Source organism: Onychomys torridus, chromosome 1 (genome assembly GCF_903995425.1).
Source record: "Onychomys torridus chromosome 1, mOncTor1.1, whole genome shotgun sequence".
In the NCBI taxonomy this organism is placed as follows: domain Eukaryota; kingdom Metazoa; phylum Chordata; class Mammalia; order Rodentia; family Cricetidae; genus Onychomys; species Onychomys torridus.
Genome location: NC_050443.1, coordinates 172,463,036 through 172,478,449, shown reverse-complemented (window position 1 = coordinate 172,478,449; position 15,414 = coordinate 172,463,036). Strand labels below are relative to the sequence as shown.

The 15,414-nt window shown below is 41.1% G+C and overlaps 1 protein-coding gene across 3 annotated transcripts in view; it reads right to left on the bottom strand.

Annotated features, from left to right (window-relative positions):
- Positions 1-15,414, bottom strand: part of Mxi1 (MAX interactor 1, dimerization protein) — a 68,080-nt gene that overhangs the window by 13,684 nt on the left and 38,982 nt on the right. The window lies entirely within an intron of this gene.

The window sequence follows — 15,414 nt, the reverse complement described above, 5'->3', positions numbered from 1 at the left end:
ATTTCTGATGCAATTATAATCACCATATATGTTAAGATGTGATTTACCCAAGACATGTGAAACTGACAATCTTCAACCTAACTCCTGACTACAGTTGAGATTTCTTTTAATAAACAGTAGAGGGTTTAAGAATAGGACTCATGACAAGGGCTACAGAGATGTTTAGCAGCTAAGAGAGCTTACTGCTCTATGAGAGGACCAGGAGCTCAGATCCCAGCATCTACACTGGGTAGTTCATGAATGCCCTTAACTCCAGCTCCAAGGAATCCAATGTTCCCTTCTGATTACTGTGAGTACCCACGTTCTCATTCATTCATTCATTCATTCATTCATTCATTCATTCTCTGTCTCTCTGTATCTCTGACACACACACACACACACACACACACACACACACACACACACACACTTTAAAAACAGCGCCCATGAAAAGAATGACTATCAAAGTACTGACAGTGATATGAAGCTAGTACAACAAAGCCAAATAAAATTTAGAAATTCAAGTCTGCTAAAGTCCATTTTGGGGTCAATTTCACATTTCTGACTTCATATTTTCTAGAAAGCAGAAAATTGGTTCTAACTTTAAAATCTTAAGTTCAAGGGCTGGAGAGATGGCTCAGCTGTTAAGAGCACTTGCTGCTCTTGCAGAGGACCTAGGGTTGGTTTATTTAGTCCCGTGGGCATCAGGCATGCATGTGATGCATAGACATATATGCAAACAAAAGACTCATACACCAATGATGAAAAGAAACATACTTTTTAAAAAATTTAAGTTCAAGTACTAGTAATAATTACAAGTATAATGGCAGAAAGGTAACCATAAAAACAAATAGAACACAAATAGCTCAGAAACCCAGGTATAAGAACAAAGTCTAAAAGTTCCTATTACATGATGCAAAGGAAGAAAACAATAATAAGACCCTGATGGCTTTAATCTTACCTTATTTCTTATGTTTTACTTTGTTTGAGACAGGGTCTCTCTCTACATAGCCCTGGCTGTCCTGGAACTCTCTCTGTAGACCAGGCTGGCCTCAAACTCAAGAGATCCACCTGCCTCTGCCTCCCGAGTGCTGACAGTAACGGCATGCACCACCACTCCCAGATGACCTTATCTTTATTGGAGTTTACAAGGCTAGCAGGGAGAACACATCAATGATTATTTTTTTTAATGTTCTGTATTCATCTCTAAAGAAAAATTAACTTTTTTTTTTAAACTGGGAATTTAAATTCTCATTACGTAGGCTGTCCTGGAACTCACCACCACCACCACCATCTCACAGCAGCTCAGTTTACAGACTTGAGCCATCATGCCTGGCTCAAGATTTCACTTTAGACAGCCTCCCTCATTAAAAAAAAAAATCATTAAGACATTAAGATCTTGTTCTAGAAGCAAATGCTCTTCACTGGAACTCCAACAGGAGCCTCCAGAGCTGAAGACTTAAGGAACTGCTCACTCATGTGCATTCTGTGCTAAAACTAGTCTCTAGGCAAGCAGCTGCTCTCTACCTGTTTATAAGGATTTGGGGTTGTTGGGTCTTTTTTTTTTTCCCCTTTTCTTTTTTTCTTTAAACAAAAACAAAAACTAGCTTCATCATTCATTCAGCATATTTCTTCAGTCACACAAGAACTTTCTGTATTCCAGGTTTCAAGGTCTGGGAAATAGGGCTACATGGCTGGAGAAAACAGTGGCAATTTGTTCTAAATACAAAATAGCTTATTTTCTTTTGGCAACCCTCCAGGGTTTTGGTGGAGGGAAAGGATAGTGCTCTCTGGAGGGATCAGGCTCTGGACCTGGACTACTGTCAAAACTTAGCTGGGGATGGGAGGGGGGATTTTTTTTTTTTTAAATTATCTTTCACATCAGTTTGGAAACAGATTAAAGACTTCTGCCTTATTAACAGTTTTCTATTCTTCAGTCTTTTGTGGGTGTTCATCCCTTTTCTGGCAGCCCCCATTGGCTGACTTAATGGTACCAAGGGGCTGAGAAGTATTACTGTCCAGAGGAAAAAGCATTCTCTCACAGGGGCTGGGAAAGCAGTCTGCAATCACAACAGTAGCTACTTGTTAATTTTCTATTTGAAACACAGTGATGTCAATAGGATTGTACCCTGCCAGAAACCATGGGGTAAAGTACATTTTGAAACCAAAACAAACTTCCTACGTGCTGGCAAATCAGATGGCAGACACAGAGATAAGCTGCTGTGAGACACCGGCTTATTTTCTTACACAAGACGCATGCAAGAATTAAATCTCATCTACACAGGTTTACATATAACTCTCACACTACCACTCCAGTCCAGAGCCAGGCACAACTATTTTATTGTAAGCAAACGACGGTTCAGGATGACAGAGAAATGAAGTTGTTAGAGACCTCAGTAAAATAGTGACCTTACATGCACAGACAACCTGGAAGACTGCTTTACAACCGAACTGTTCAGAAGCTAGAAATGGCAACACAAGCCTGTGTCCTTTCAAATGCCCCTCTCCGACATGTTAGTATAACAGCTCATTTTGAAGGGGTGTATAAATGTAGGAGGAAAGATAAGATTTATTAAGTGAACAAGAGCAAGTCTAAGAATCAATGCACCCCGAAAATGTGGATAGTTAGCTTACCCAAGAAAGAGAAGCCTGAGATGGAGAGCTGGTTAAGAGTGGGAACCGTGCTCACTCCCAGCAGATGGCAAATGGTTTGACATTGCTGGACACCTGCCAGTTCAGTCAAGCTAGCTAGGGATTACTTTTAAAGTCCCATTTTATCGTAATTTCCCCCAAATCAAAATGTTGTGGTTTTGTTTGGGGAAGATGAGGGGTGGTGAAATTTGGGGCAGGAAAAGGACAACAGAGAACAAATGCTGGCCAATGTGTTTTGCTTCACAAACTTAACTGGCCATTTAGAACCTCTGGGAAAATAAAATTCACAGAATGTAAGATATGCCACAGTCTTGGTAATGGCATAGAACTGATATTTGGATATACTGTCTTATTTCTAAATTACTTAACTGTCTGAGTTTTGTCTTTCATGACCCTATGTCGTGTGTGTGTGTGTGTGTGTGTGTGTGTGTGTGTCCTGACCACAAAGAGCCCAAATGAAAAGCAGTTTCTGAATTTCTTTTGGAGTTAGCCTAGCATAGCAGAACCTCACCTGATGCCAATCTGGAGCCCCCCTTCCAGTGTTGCACTAAGGACAGACCAAAAAATCCCTCTAAAGCAAGTAGAATGGAATATGCCTTAAGAACAGTATTTTTTAAAACTGCTATTTTTAAAAAAGGTTTATTTATTTATTTATTATATATACAGTGTTCTGTCTGCATGTTTGCCTACAGGCCAGAAGAGGGCACCAGATCTCATTACAGATGGTTGTGAGCCACCATGTGGTTGCTGGGAATTGAACTCAGGACCTCTGGAAGAGCAGCCAGTGCTCTTAACCGCTGAGCCATCTCTCCAGCCCTAAAAAGTGTATTTTTAAGAACTGTATTTTTAAAAGCTTTTTCTGAAAGGAGGAAGGTGTTCACTGAATGATTCCCTAGACGATTCAAGCCAAAGAAGCTGGTTTAAAGCATTCTGTCATAACCCTGAATTCTGACTTGCTTCTATTTTTTTTATATGTCTCAATCTTAGTTTGACTCTTCTGGAAAAGCTCAGGGAATGTAAGAATGAGAGAGGGAGGAGAACTCTAGTACTAATCTTGTGTTACTCCATTGTTCTCCATCAATAGTTCTGGAGAACAACTTAGAAAAATCCATGTAATTCCACGGGTTTGAGAAAAAAGGAAAAGCCAAGTAGAAGGGAAGTTGCCCCACTTTTCCCATTACCAGTGAGCCGCAGAGCGATGAGATCGTACCCTGGTCTACACTACAGTACACACACCACTACAACAAGACAGAAAAACTATTGTTCCAACGAAAGAAGCCAACAGGGTTTGGAGATTATGTTTGTCAAGCCTGCCTGTATTTCCTTTCAAATAATGCAGGATCAAAGTCCTGAAACAGCATTCGGGGTCACCAACAGCTCTAATTTTCAAAAGATATGTGCAGGATCCTTTGAAATGGTAAAAGACAATACTCAATATTTATTTAATTTTTCTTAAAAAAAAAAACAAAACACCAGAATTTACATTGCAAGCTAAGAAAACTACACTCCCTCCTCATATGACTCAACATATAGCAATAAAAAAAAATGCTTTCAAGAGATGTATAGGAACGCAGCGTCCAACTGCTCTAGGAAGAACCTTCTCCTTCACAAGTCACTCGACTACCTGCCCTGCATCATGTTTGACAGTAAAGGTAGAATTTCTAATTGAAAAAGAAACTTACTTGAAAGTGACTGATTTTTTTTTTTTTTAGTTTTGCAAAATACAAGCTGTTCTATAAAGAAATAGTTGTGGGGGCTGGAGAGATGGCTCAGCAGTTAAGGGCACTGGCTGCTCTTTCAGAAGTCTTGAGTTCAATTCCCAGCAACCACATAGTGGCTCACAACCATCTATAAAGGAATAATTGTGAACTGTGCTAGACTAAAATGAGCCAAAGAGTTTAAAGACATATAGACATTATCATCCTACTCACAGCAATGATCCAAATGCTCAAGAGCCTGGCGCTTGTCAGTGTCACCAATGGATAGGATGGCTCAGATAGGCTCCTACCTGGCCATGACCCAAGCATCACACATACCTGTCCATCTTCTTAAAAAACCCAAAAACATTATTTAAAAATGGATTTAAATGTTTTTATTTGTGGTAACAAGACCCTTTATAGTTAACATACATTGTATTAAGTAGGACTGTCTTTAAAAAAAAAAAAAATCTGAAATTTCTCCTTTAGGTTTCAAAGTTTCCTGAATTTAGTCATGGTTTTGGTGAAGAAATCTATGTGTACTTTTACAATTTACAGATTACTCACATATTCTAATTTAGTCTTTGCATTTCTAGATTAGGAAATCTTTCTTGTGTAGTTTTAGGATCTTTTAAATGAGCCATACTTGCTCTAACCACTTCTGGATCAAAGTATTGAAAAGCAGAGCATTCTGGTGTGCGCATGTGTGAATCTCTCTGTGTGAATGTATGTGTGTGTGTCTGTGTGTGTCTGTGTTTCAGTCTATGTAAGAGTGTGTGTGTTTCTGATGTTACATCTCATGCCAACATCAGTTCTTAGGCAAACCCCTTAAGAGAGAGGTTTGGACATGTTTTTAAGTTACAAAGCTATATCATGTAGGGATGCAGATTCAAATGAACATCTTTACCACTAGTCTGACACAGAACAGTCCTTAAGAAACTCTAGGGGCTGAGGCAAGTTCCCATTATACGTGTTTACCCTCTTCCTAGGTTCTCCAGCATCTCTTAAATATCATTCTGTTTCGGAGTAGTGTTGTAAAAGTTAATTTTATTCCAGTAAGTCCCAAACAACTAAAATCTTTGAGTGTGGCAATCTCAAGTTTTTGTTTATTTTTACAAGATATCTGGGCCTTCACCAACATTCCCACCACAAAAACTGGGAGAACTCTTCACAGGAAAACTAACTATTAAAAATGACACTATGACCACCTGCAAAGGAAAAATTAGTTTCTCCAAGGGAATCTTGCTAGAAATTCAAACCACACTTAAGGACAGACCCATGCCCAGCACTAGACGGCCAAACACAAAGCAAACTCAATGGTATTTTTGGAGATTTTCTTTTTACCTCATAATATTCTGTCTGGGTTTTTTGTTTGTTTGGTTGGTTGGTTTTGGGTCTTTTTAAACTTGTCTTTTGCCTATATATCAGTCTCTTGACTTTTGTCTTTTGATGGGCTTCTTCTATGTTTTGATAGGTTTTGCTTGTATGTGTCTGTATGTGCTTTGAGTGTGTATGTGCATGTGTGTGCTGCTGCAGTTCTGTGCTGTTTCTTTTGTTTTATCCTTGTTTGTCTTTTTTATTTGCTTGTCTGTTTTCTTAACAGAAAGAGAAAGAAGGCATGGAGTTGGAAGGGTGGGGAAGATCTGAGAGGAGATGAGAGAGGAGAAACCATGACCAGAATAATTTTATTTTCAATTACAAAATGACACTGTATAAACTTAATGTGATGATAACATCTTTAATTTCAGTACTTTGAGGGGGGCAGTAGAGATTGCTCAGTGGTTAAGAGCACTGGCTGCTCTTCTAGAGGACCTGGGTTCAATTCCTAGCATACACACAGCAGCTCACAGCTGTCTATAACTCCAGTTCCAGGGGATCCGACATCCTCACACAGACATACATGCAGGCCAAACATTGATGCTCATAAAATAAAAATAAGTAAACTATAATCGCAGCACTTGGAAGGCTGAGGCCTGAGGATGTCAAGTTCAAGGCCACTGTTGGCTACACAGTGAGACTCTGTCTCAGAAAACCAAAAGACTATATTTAGCTGACCCAGACCCAGCAGGAAGCAACCTTAAACTATAAAGGAATAAAAGGCTGCACCCCTCTGCAAATACTCAGGCGCCTATCTATTTTATTCATGCTGGATGGTTTGACTTCACCTCAGAGCAAGTGACAAACTACACTTGAATTCAAAGAAACCTACAAGAAACACAGGCTAGTTCTGGCAAACTACTGGAATACCACGAAGATCACAGAAATAAGTATGCATGACCAGGCTGTTCACACCAGCTTTAGTCCACAATAGCCCCCCACAATGAATTTACCTTAACTCCCATCTGCCACACACACAACTCAGCACTTAATTATACTCTTTAAAGGGGCTCTGTAATAATATCTTTGTCTTCTACCTAGTTAGGTTATAATCAAGAGTAGGACCCAGGACTTCTTGTTTTATTCTCTCTCTAGTAACTACCAGAGTCCAATGCCTAATAAGTGCTTGTCGGCTGATTTGTAATTACCTTGAGGAGTCTGTTGGTGCCAGGAACTAAGCCACTTCAAATGAAATCCTATTTCCACCAGAGATTTCAAATCAGAAAACACAACCTTGAGGTTAATGGCATACAGGAGACACTAGCATAGACATCTGACAACTACCTATTATTAGTCATCATAGATGAAGTGTTCAAAGGAAGTTCAAAACAAACCCAAGAAGTTTGAGAAAAATCTTAAACCTGCATTTTTTAGTATGTCCTACTTATTGCACCTATAAATGTGAAGGCAGGAACTGGGTGCAGAGACCGAACTGTATTTCTATTTACTGGGAATAGAAATGTTGCTGTTTTCCTGCTCCCCATTGCTGACCTGTGGTTACATCCAACCTCTCTGTAATCAATGACTCCAAGCTCTATTAAGAGTACTGAGAAAGCCTGGATAGTAGCTCCACTTCCCAAGAAATATGGGTGCATTTGGCAAAGTGAAATTCAGACATGTTTGCAATCCAGCTTTCCCAAATTTAAATTAAAAAATCCTAGACAGAAGTAAAATAGAGTCCTTTATACCATTTCCAAACGTTTCTTCAATAAAAAGCCGTCCTCTGAAAAACAGTATTTTAGGACTGAAGTGCTAAGCGGCTCTCTTCTCAAGCTAATGTTTAAAAATATTTCTACTTCACTAGAATGTTATGAAATGAAATACTGACATGTGTGTTTACATGCACGCACGCGCGTGTACTGCTGCACATGCCTGTGCATGTGTGGAGGCCATGGGAGGGTATCAGGTATTCTCCTCTATCATTTTCTACCTCATTTCTTTGATGACCTGAGTCTAACCTCCAGAATCCATGGCAGAAGGAGAGAACACTCCTGAAAGTTCAACAAAACGTTTTAAACATCAGGGTGGCTGGGAGATGGCTTGGCTGAAATGCCCGCTGCTCAAGTACAAGGTACTGAACTCAGGTCTGCAGAACCCATGTAAGAGTTGGACATGGTGGCAGATGCCTTAACTCCAGCCTTGCTTGAAGAAGTGGGCAGAGACAAATGGATACCTGAAGCTCACTGGTGCGCGCACGCGCACACACACACACACACACACACACACACGGGTTAAGAGCTCTTGCTGTACAACCATGGAGATCTGAGCTTAGTTCTCAGCATGTGCTTTTCACTGCTGAACCATCTGGTCACCTACTTCATTGACAACTTTTAAACAAAAGGAATTTCATTATTTTACTATGGTAAACTCTAAGACCAATCACAAATGATTTTGTTACATCTTTTTCTGTGTGTGTGGAGTGCTCACATGCCATGCATGTGGAGGTCCAGAGACAACTTGGGGAGCTGATTCTTTCTCCACCACGTGGGTCCCGGGAACTGAATTCAGGTTGTCAGGCTTGGAGACGGGTGCCTTTTCCTACTGAGCTATCTTCCCAGCGTCCAATTAAAAATTTTGTTTTGTTTTGTTTTTCGAGACAGGGTTTCTCTGTGTAGCTTTGTGCCTTTCCTGGAACTCACTTGGTAGCCCAGGCTGGCCTCGAACTCACAGAGATCCGCCTGGCTCTGCCTCCTGAGTGCTGGGATTACTTTAATCTCTGTGAGTTCAAGGCCAGCCTGGGCTACCAAGTGAGTTCCAGGAAAGGCACAAAGCTACACAGAGAAACCCTGTCTCGAAAAACAAAAAAATGATAGGTAAATGCCAATTCATTTAAAAGTATTCTAATTGTGTGTGTGCGTGTGCACACATGAGTGCTGGTGCCCAGAGAGACCAGAAGCACGTGATCACTCTAAAGCTGGAGTCACAGGCAATTTTCAGTCACCTGATTTGTGTGCTTTAAACAGGACCCAGGTCCTCTGGAAGAGCAGTACATGGTCTTAACCACTGCGCCACCTCCCCAGCCTACTAGTAAAATTCAAATTAGAACTGAGTACTTGGCCAGCTCTACAACTGAAACATGTAATGTACCACAGCATCTGGAAAGCCATCCTACTCAAGAGGCATTGTCCCACAATACACCGCTTTAGCAGAGGTCCCATTATGAAACACAGTCACCACATATTTCCTAAGTGGGTCACATTACCTAGAATACCCTATGGGGACACACTGTTCTCTCTGAAGCAGGGGTAGAGAACAAAACTATTTTTTTAGACAGGGAAGATGTTTGCAGGGTTGCAAATATCTCACTTTGTGTCTTCCTAAAATATTTTTCTATCTTGAAGAGCAGGATTTATGAAGAAGAGCAGCAAGAAAAGGAAGAAAGGAGGAGGCACAGCTAAATTTGACTCTACATTTAACTTTTTCTCTTCATCTAACAAAGGATGTAACCTGCTACGGAAAGTTATTAATTCACTGGGTACCTGTTGGTCAAGGCACTTGAAAACAGAGTGCAATGTACCTGTGTTGTTACAGAAGCCTGTGCTCCGTGGGGTGTGTCCAGTCCAGAAGGGATATATGCACTCTCCACAAGATAAAGTAGCGCAGATTACTCGTCAAAGAAGAGACACAAGGCGATGTTCAAGAGTTCAGAGGCCGCTATGTACAGTTAGGAAAAACATGCATTTCACACATGCCTGGAAGGTGGCATGAATAAGCTCTAGCTTGGCGATTAGGAAGCTAGGTTTCTACCCTAGCTTGTCCTTCACCAGCTTGGTGGGGCAGACAGTCAGGAGGGGACTTAGGCTCTGAGGTCTAGTCTAGGCCAGATGATTTCCTAACACCCCTTTCAGCCTGATGATCTAGGGAGATGTATGGATAGGTTTACTATTGATGCCTTTTAAACACACATACACACACACACACACACACACACACACACACACACACACACACACACAACTAAGCAGCCTTGCTACAAGGACTCCAAAAAATAAAGTCAACATGGTATCCCCCATTAATAGGAGTGCCTCTGGACAAGTATCTTTTAGTCATGCGCCTTCGATATACAACACACAATTTAAATACACAGATATGTCACTTTGCTCTGTGAGGCAAACATGACAAGAACTACAGAAACCCACTTTCATTTTGCTTCAAATACTTAGTTGAAGCACTACTCAAAGTTCCGTCTGGCCAGGTTTTGTTTTTCCTTCTAAGAAAACAAGTGTTAGCTTTTCCGGAATGCGTTGAGTAAGTGTACAGTCTTTTTTTTTTTTTTTTAAACAAAAACCAGTTAAGAAATGCTTTTCCCACTGAGGGACCCTGAACCAAAACAATCACTTGGTTGAAATGTCCAGATCCATGGGCTCTAGAAATAAAACTCTAATTTAGCAGCATGCACGAAGAGGGCCAAAAGAAAAATCCAATGTATCTAAATGTTCCTGGGACATGATAGTGTCCAGAAGAAAACTTACTCATTATCAAACATTTGTGATAAGCAGAGCACATCAAAAAGTCTAACACGCCTTTTATCCCAGCACTTGGGAGGCAGAGGCAAATGGATCTCTGTGAGTTCAAGGCCAGCCTGGGTACAGAGTGAGACCGTCAAAAAGACAAAAAAATAAAAATAAAAATTTAAGAGAAAAGTTAAAATCATTTCTGGGATTTTTATCCTTTTAATATACGTATGCAGGTTCTCTTCATAAAAATACTTAGCCATTTGCAGCCGGACGGTAGTGGCGCACACCTCTGATCCCAGCACCTGCAAGGCAGAGGCAGGCAGATCTCTGTGAGAACTACAGAGTGAGATCCAGGACAGGCTCCAAAGCTACAGAAGAGAAATCCTGTCTTGAAAACCCAAAAACCAAAACTTAGCCATCTGCAAACAGAATAAAAAGTGAGTAAGATCTTGCAGAGTATAAACTTTATCACGGACACTGGTCCTTATTTGTGGAGTATATAATACACACCACAGAGCACAAAAAGAGGCATCTAAAAAAGTGACATATTTTTAGCCAGTAAAAATCCCTTAAAATGTTCCCACCTATAAACTTAGATCATATGATCTGTTTACATTTCAATAATTCATTAAGTTCCCCATTTCCCTCTATGAAATTACTGCTCCTGCTGACATCTCAAGAGCCTTGTCTATATTCCTCAGTTTTCATTAATAACTATACTTTGATGTATTGACTAGGTAGACAGAGTGCGCCTGTATGTTTGAACCCAGAGCCTCACACATGACAGATGAGAATTCCACCACTGAGGAGATGGCGCAAGAACTCCGTCATGACTAAGAACGAGGGAAAGCGTCACAACAGAAGAAACAGCAAGCACGAAAGTCCTAAGACAGAAGCAAGGGCAGTGCTTCTGTGGGGTGGGGTGGAGCACAGGAGGTGAGGACTCTCCTCTGGGACAGAGTGGTGGGACTGGCAGGCCCCGGGTTTTATGTCGTTTCATTAGGAAGCAGGTGAAGGACTGCACACAGAGAAACGTCGTGGTCTGCAGTGTACTCGGGAAGAAGGAAAAGACTAAGTAGCAGCACTTGACAGCACTCACTCTTCTTTACGTGCTTCTCATCCTGTCCTCTTCTGTCCCCAGACCACTGAGTGCTGCTCTGACGTCTTCTACTTCATGCACCACCTCAAAAGCACCCACACTGGTCTCCCATCTTCTATAGTTACATCTTATTTCCTCATTTATTCCTAACTAGTCTCATGTACCCAAGGCTCGCCTCAAACTGGCTACGTAGTAGGGGCTGGCCTCCAAGTCCGGATCCTTCTGCCTCTACCTTCCAAGCACAGGGATTTTAAGCACGTCTCACCAGTTGGTAGGCCCTCCTCCGCCAATGCTCTGATCATGCCTTCATCTTTCCTACAAAAACTTCAAATCGTCGTGGTTGGGTAATTATTTCAGTGGCACACTTACCTAACCCGGGGCCCTGGGGTTCAATTCCCAATACTACAGAAACAAAGGCCCAAATATCACTGCCAACAAAATGAGGTACAAATACCATTCCACAGTCCAATCGCAAACTACCTCTCTGGTCTTACCTGCTATCCCAATGTGATAGACTCTGCTCCTCCACCACTTAATGTTGGCTATTCTGTTCTGGACATAACCTTCCTTGTGAACACACCGTTAGTGTACCTTTCCAGACATTAACTGGTCACTAAACTAGATCACATCATTAGAAGATAATCCTATGAATACCAAACCATGATGATTTTAACCTTAAGGATACAGGATAAAGCTTGAATCATATCTTCATTTTATGTATCACAATGCCAAGTATTTGTTAATTATCACTAAAGAAAAAGATTAATAATAAACATAGCCATCATATTTATGATTAGACAGGATCATGGTCAGGATTCTTTTATGTTCACATCCATCTTGTTTCAAATTATTGTGACAGCCAGTTTTCAAAGACACTATGACTCACAGTTTCTATTTTCCTACCTTCTGGAATCAGAGAACAGCCTTGTGTGATAGGGAGCACAGTAGGCACTCTGTGATGATATTTTGTGGTACTCTAATAAAGCTTTCCTGAAGATCAGAGAATGAACAAGCCACTAGATTAAACATAGAGGCCAGGCAGTGGTGGCACATGCCTTTAATCCCAGTACTTGGCAGTCACACGCCTTTAATCCCAGCACTTGGGATCTCACAACTTTGCTACCAGTATTTGGGAAGCACACACGCCATTAATCCCAGCACAAGGAAGGAAGTGACATGGTGGGCGGAGAAAGGTATATAAGGCATGAGGAGACAGGAACTAGAGCTCTTTTCAGCTGAAGCCTTTTAAACTGAAGACTCAGGGGAATTCAGCCAGAGGCTTTGTGGAGATAGAATCTCTCCTTCTATTCGGCCTGAAAATTCAGTAGTGGTGAGAAGTTTCTCTAGTGTCTTATTCCTTTGTCTCTCTGATCTTTCAGTATTTACCCCAGTATCTGGCTTCGGGGCTTTTCTTAAAAGATCAACTAGGATTTGTGCAACCTAAACCATAAAAACCATAAATTTTTACATCATCTTTCTCTCAGGAGGATGTGGTGTCTTTATGTATGGAAGACACCCATTAGCATCCATTGGACTTAATTCTCTTTTGTCACAGACATTCCCCCTGCCTAGCAAAGCATCTTCTTAGTCCAGTGTCCTCATTTAGCCCTCCCAGCTTTGCCAAAGCTGTAATAAGGGTAAGCCTTGTGTTTCAGTCGAAAGGCAGCTGCTAAGGTTGAATGGCCTCCCCCACAGTCAGCACTAAGGTTCTTGACCATTAAAGTCCTGCTAAAGTTGTTGACTCTGTTGAAAACATCACCAGTAATTTGAATTAAGGAAATGAAAAACCAATGAAGTGGCATCCAAATCTGCACTGAACAGTTTCTTCTCTGCCAAAGGACCAAACTCATAAGATAAGCCAATGGACAAAATAAATCCTAATACCTGGATCTCAGAGACTCATTAGGTTTACCATGAGCTAATCACACAGGTTCCCGAGGAACACTGAGCCACTGAATGTCCACTTGCTGGACCTGTCAGGGCCTGTGTGGGGACGACACAACCAGGGGTACTCTCCACAAGTCACGTGTTTGCACTAGGCCAGGTTGCTCAATATGGTGCTAAAAGGAAACTAGTTCCAGAGACCTCCCAAAAAGTGTTTGAGACTACCAAAAGCTCCATCGTGAGTGAGTTACAGGCATTTGGGTGATGGTAAATTTGAACAAAGTACTATGGGTGTCCCTGGCCTCAAGTCTCCGCCACTGGGCTCTAGCTTCAGCACACTCGGGGCTTTAAGAGAACCATCTGAAGTTTCTCTACTGTTCATTAACACTGTACACCACATACTATCACTGCAGTAAAAAACCACCAACTCCAAGAGCTTTATGTCAAGAGTTTAGTGTGAACTAAGAAGAAAACATTTTTTTCTGACATAAATACTATATATATAAAGTGGCAAAATTTCAAGAATACAAATTACTCCAAGAATACCTTTTCAGGATGAACACACACTAAACTGCTGCTTGCATACTGAGTTACTTTCCTCATTGAAGAGCATGTTCTAAGGCCGATGACAAGTAAAGCCAGAATTCACTTAGCTCAAAAGATTCAAAATCCAGGCTGACCATTTTTTTAAATTAACAGTATAAATAAGAACCATACTTTGGAAATAACAAATATTAAGTAATACCTGGTAGGGGCTAAAAATATAAGACTATGGACTGAGCTTTTACACATTCTTTGCTGCCTTCCTGTGTTATTGGCCCTCTTATACAATGACAATTTTCTTTCTTTCTTTCTTCTTTTTTTTTTTTTTTTTTTTTGTTTTTTTCTGAGACAGGATTTCTCTGTGTAGCTTTGGATCCTTTCCTGCCCAGCTGACAATTGTATTTCTAATGATAAGAATCCTTTAAGAATGTGTCTTGGGCCAGGCAGTGGTGGTGCATGCCTTTAATCCCAGCACTCAGGAGGCAGAGGCAAGTAGATCTCTGTGAGTTCAAGGCCAGCCTGGTCTACAAAGTGAGTTCCAGGAAAGGCGCAAAGCTACACAGAGAAACCCTGTCTCGAAAACCCCCCCCAAAAAAAAGTGTCTTGGAAAAGGTTACTGTATCACCTCACAGTGGCCCCCAGGGAATGGGGGAAGAGAATAAAGCAAGCAGACAAACAACAGCATGAAAGGGGAAAAATAATCAGAGAAAAAAGAAAAGAAGGCTGTCTGTTAGTGTTTGCAAGACCATGCAGCATGCCCTGAGTAAGGTCCTAGCACAAGACTTCTGCAAAACCATGCCCAAGTCACAGCAGGACACGGGTGAAATAACTCACAGGTATAGAGCAAAGCAATACCACGGCGGATAAACACCATCTTCACATTCTTATGCTGTGATTAAGTCATAGATGACATGCATTAATAAGTAAAATTTACTCAAGGCCTTGAAAGTTCTTACCCACATAGTTACTAAAGACTCTCTTTACTCATGTTAAAAGCTTTTTGCCAGGTTTCTAATGGAGGTCTACTGAGAGTCATATCCGTATGGATAAAATCATTACAAAATCCACTTGTTTTATCAGTATTTAACCCATGTGGCCCAAGATATATTCTAATTTTCTTATTGCTTTGTTGTTTTTATATTATTTTGTGTTTGAGTGTTTTCCCTGCATATATGTATGTGCAACATGTGTGTGCCTGGTACCTAGGGAGGTCAGAAAAGGGCATCAGATTCCCTGAAACTGGAGTAATGGGTGGTTGTGGGTGCTGGGAACTGAACCTGGGCCCTCTTTTAAATGCTGAGCCATCTCTCCAATCCCATTTTGTTTTTGAGACAGGATCTTGCTTTGAAATAGTCAGGCTGGTCTTGAATTTATTACGTAGCCCACATTAACCTTGAACTCAAGATCCTCCTATGCACACTCAGATTCTTAAACGCTGGGGTTTTCAGATGTGTGCCACCACGCCTGGCACTCTGTGCTCTAAGTTTTTGTTTTATTTTATTGCAGTGCTACTGACAGAACCCAGAGCCTCATGCGTGCCAGTCTTTTATTCTCACATTGCACCTCGCAGTTTTCTGAGTACTCAATGCTCACTCACTGTCTTATGAAGAGCCTTCCAGACTCTCTTCCAATGGAATTAAGGGAACTTCCAAAATGATCTCCTAGTACATACCTTCTGTTTCTCCATTACCATACCTAATACTTTCTCTGACCCACAAAACTTGAG